Below are 5,000 nucleotides of genomic sequence, written 5' to 3'. Positions count from 1 at the left end.
CACCAGCCGGCTGTAGCGCGTGCGCCCACGCACCGCGCGGCCAGCACGCCGGGCGGCCCCCCCTCACCGGCCGGGGACGGTCCCACCCAGCCACCGCCGCGTATCGCTTCACACACAGATTTGCCCTTACTGATTTACCTCCAGCAACAACAACCGCACCACAATGGGTTTACCAGTTGTTCATTTGCGTAACGTCACCAGCAAACGTAGACGTCCATCCCAGTTTGCAAATGCAACGATTATTGCATACCTGTCTGTTAGGTGTCACGACACACTACGTCTGCCCACATACACGCAACAAAATGTGCACGACTAGAGAACACGTGGGAGGTGGCCCCCTACGTATGCGATGTCCATTACGAGACCGACTGTCAACCAGCATCTGTACCATGTCGCAGATGTGGAACGCGGTGCACCATGCTATCACACTGTGTGAGAAGAGACGACTACGTTTGAATACACGCGCCACTACATCAACAGACGGCTCATGCTGATCGCCATCCAGGGCGTCCGTTAATCCCACACGTCTCTATGGCGTACCACACTGCAATGTAGCTGTTATGGGGAGACGGCACGTGGCTGAGTGCACAACATTTGGACCGTATGGTTCGCTGTTGTTGGGCGCAGTCGTTGTACGGTCACACATGTGCCACAGCGTATCATGCAGTACATACGGACCTATGTGCAGTACAATGTGAGGGTTAAGCTTACGACATCAGCGGACAGTGGACACAGGCCGTACCACGACGTAGACTGAGCGCTTCGACATGCGAATGCCAGTGAACAGCTGCGAAGGGCATTGAACACGCAAGCACCTGAACGACCAGCGTGCGAAGGCAGGGGGGAGGGTGGGGGCGATGTACATCCTGCAGTCGTCCACATTACAGTGTACAGCGGGAGCATGTAAAAAGTAAGCAACACTTGCGAAGTGTTGAACATGAAACGATACACAAGAGGGTGGGCGGTGCGAGTAGCGAACTATATTCAGAGGGTTGTGGTTAGACAACACTGGATTAATGTAACGTGTCATATGCCAATTACAGAGCAGGTTAAGGCACAACTTGGGTTAGGTTAAGGCACAACGTGGGTTAGGTTAAGGCACAACTTGGGTTAGGTTAAGGCACAACGTGGGTTAGGTTAAGGCACAACGTGGGTTAGGTTAAGGCACAACGTGGGTTAGGTTAAGGCACAACGTGGGTTAGGTTAAGGCACAACGTGGGTTAGGTTAAGGCACAACGTGGGTTAGGTTAAGGCACAACGTGGGTTAGGTTAAGGCACAACGTGGGTTAGGTTAAGGCACAACGTGGGTTAGGTTAAGGCACAACGTGGGTTAGGTTAAGGCACAACGTGGGTTAGGTTAAGGCACAACGTGGGTTAGGTTAAGGCACAACGTGGGTTAGGTTAAGGCACAACGTGGGTTAGGTTAAGGTAGAAATTGCGTTACATTGCGGTACAAATTGCGTTACATTGCGGTACAAATTGCGTTACATTGCGGTACAAATTGCGTTACATTGCGGTACAAATTGCGTTACATTGCGGTACAAATTGCGTTACATTGCGGTACAAATTGCGTTACATTGCGGTACAAATTGCGTTACATTGCGGTACAAATTGCGTTACATTGCGGTACAAATTGCGTTACATTGCGGTACAAATTGCGTTACATTGCGGTACAAATTGCGTTACATTGCGGTACAGATTGCGTTACATTGCGGTACACATTGCGTTACACATTGCGGTACACATTGCGTTACACATTGCGGTACACATTGCGTTACACATTGCGGTACACATTGCGGTACACATTGCGTTACACATTGCGTTACACATTGCGGTACACATTGCGGTACATTGCGGTACACATTGCGGTACATTGCGGTACACATTGCGTTACATTGCGGTACACATTGCGTTACATTGCGGTACACATTGCGTTACATTGCGGTACAAATTGCGTTACGAATTTGGTTAAGTTAAGGTGCAAAATGGGTTAGGTTAAGGTGCGAAATGGGTTGGATTACAGTACACAACGTGGTAAGAGAGTGTGTTGGGGGGGGGGGGGGCCGAGGTTCGTTGGTAGTGATCATTGTAAGTGAATGTCTGAGGCAGCTTCAGTATGTCACAGCAGTTATGTCTCGTCAGGATGCGCTTTTCGCTCGTGACTGGAGGCGCGCCGCGTCTGTGGTTGCGGCAAGGGAGCGGCAGACCTGTGTGATTCATTCCTGCCATTGTTTCTGTGCCGTAACAGGAGGCAGTGTGGTGGTGTTGGGTGCACCCCTGTGTAGGACATGTGTGGGTGTTGGTGGCTTATCTGAGCTGTAGCTGTTATGGGGAGACGGCACGTGGCTGAGTGCACAACATTTGGACCGTATGGTTCGCTGTTGTTGGGCGCAGTCGTTGTACGGTCACACATGTGCCACAGCGTATCATGCAGTACATACGGACCTATGTGCAGTACAATGTGAGGGTTAAGCTTACGACATCAGCGGACAGTGGACACAGGCCGTACCACGACGTAGACTGAGCGCTTCGACATGCGAATGCCAGTGAACAGCTGCGAAGGGCATTGAACACGCAAGCACCTGAACGACCAGCGTGCGAAGGCAGGGGGGAGGGTGGGGGCGATGTACATCCTGCAGTCGTCCACATTACAGTGTACAGCGGGAGCATGTAAAAAGTAAGCAACACTTGCGAAGTGTTGAACATGAAACGATACACAAGAGGGTGGGCGGTGCGAGTAGCGAACTATATTCAGAGGGTTGTGGTTAGACAACACTGGATTAATGTAACGTGTCATATGCCAATTACAGAGCAGGTTAAGGCACAACTTGGGTTAGGTTAAGGCACAACGTGGGTTAGGTTAAGGCACAACTTGGGTTAGGTTAAGGCACAACGTGGGTTAGGTTAAGGCACAACGTGGGTTAGGTTAAGGCACAACGTGGGTTAGGTTAAGGCACAACGTGGGTTAGGTTAAGGCACAACGTGGGTTAGGTTAAGGCACAACGTGGGTTAGGTTAAGGCACAACGTGGGTTAGGTTAAGGCACAACGTGGGTTAGGTTAAGGCACAACGTGGGTTAGGTTAAGGCACAACGTGGGTTAGGTTAAGGCACAACGTGGGTTAGGTTAAGGCACAACGTGGGTTAGGTTAAGGCACAACGTGGGTTAGGTTAAGGCACAACGTGGGTTAGGTTAAGGCACAACGTGGGTTAGGTTAAGGCACAACTTGGGTTAGGTTAAGGCACAACTTGGGTTAGGTTAAGGCACAACTTGGGTTAGGTTAAGGCACAACTTGGGTTAGGTTAAGGCACAACTTGGGTTAGGTTAAGGCACAACTTGGGTTAGGTTAAGGCACAACTTGGGTTAGGTTAAGGCACAACTTGGGTTAGGTTAAGGCACAACGTGGGTTAGGTTAAGGCACAACGTGGGTTAGGTTAAGGCACAACGTGGGTTAGGTTAAGGCACAACGTGGGTTAGGTTAAGGCACAACGTGGGTTAGGTTAAGGCACAACGTGGGTTAGGTTAAGGCACAACGTGGGTTAGGTTAAGGCACAACGTGGGTTAGGTTAAGGCACAACGTGGGTTAGGTTAAGGCACAACGTGGGTTAGGTTAAGGCACAACGTGGGTTAGGTTAAGGCACAACGTGGGTTAGGTTAAGGCACAACGTGGGTTAGGTTAAGGCACAACGTGGGTTAGGTTAAGGCACAACGTGGGTTAGGTTAAGGCACAACGTGGGTTAGGTTAAGGCACAACGTGGGTTAGGTTAAGGCACAACGTGGGTTAGGTTAAGGCACAACTTGGGTTAGGTTAAGGCACAACGTGGGTTAGGTTAAGGCACAACTTGGGTTAGGTTAAGGCACAACTTGGGTTAGGTTAAGGCACAACTTGGGTTAGGTTAAGGCACAACTTGGGTTAGGTTAAGGCACAACTTGGGTTAGGTTAAGGCACAACTTGGGTTAGGTTAAGGCACAACTTGGGTTAGGTTAAGGCACAACTTGGGTTAGGTTAAGGCACAACTTGGGTTAGGTTAAGGCACAACGTGGGTTAGGTTAAGGCACAACGTGGGTTAGGTTAAGGCACAACGTGGGTTAGGTTAAGGCACAATGTGGGTTAGGTTAAGGCACAACGTGGGTTAGGTTAAGGCACAACGTGGGTTAGGTTAAGGCACAACGTGGGTTAGGTTAAGGCACAACGTGGGTTAGGTTAAGGCACAACGTGGGTTAGGTTAAGGCACAACGTGGGTTAGGTTAAGGCACAACGTGGGTTAGGTTAAGGCACAACGTGGGTTAGGTTAAGGCACAACGTGGGTTAGGTTAAGGTAGAAATTGCGTTACATTGCGGTACAAATTGCGTTACATTGCGGTACAAATTGCGTTACATTGCGGTACAAATTGCGTTACATTGCGGTACAAATTGCGTTACATTGCGGTACAAATTGCGTTACATTGCGGTACAAATTGCGTTACATTGCGGTACAAATTGCGTTACATTGCGGTACAAATTGCGTTACATTGCGGTACAAATTGCGTTACATTGCGGTACAAATTGCGTTACATTGCGGTACAAATTGCGTTACATTGCGGTACAGATTGCGTTACATTGCGGTACACATTGCGTTACACATTGCGGTACACATTGCGTTACACATTGCGGTACACATTGCGTTACACATTGCGGTACACATTGCGGTACACATTGCGTTACACATTGCGTTACACATTGCGGTACACATTGCGGTACATTGCGGTACACATTGCGGTACATTGCGGTACACATTGCGTTACATTGCGGTACACATTGCGTTACATTGCGGTACACATTGCGTTACATTGCGGTACAAATTGCGTTACGAATTTGGTTAAGTTAAGGTGCAAAATGGGTTAGGTTAAGGTGCGAAATGGGTTGGATTACAGTACACAACGTGGTAAGAGAGTGTGTTGGGGGGGGGGGGCCGAGGTTCGTTGGTAGTGATCATTGTAAGTGAATGTCTGAGGCAGCTTC

This window comes from Schistocerca cancellata, unplaced genomic scaffold (genome assembly GCF_023864275.1).
Source record: "Schistocerca cancellata isolate TAMUIC-IGC-003103 unplaced genomic scaffold, iqSchCanc2.1 HiC_scaffold_1069, whole genome shotgun sequence".
Lineage (NCBI taxonomy): Eukaryota > Metazoa > Arthropoda > Insecta > Orthoptera > Acrididae > Schistocerca > Schistocerca cancellata.
This window is presented reverse-complemented; position numbering follows the sequence as displayed.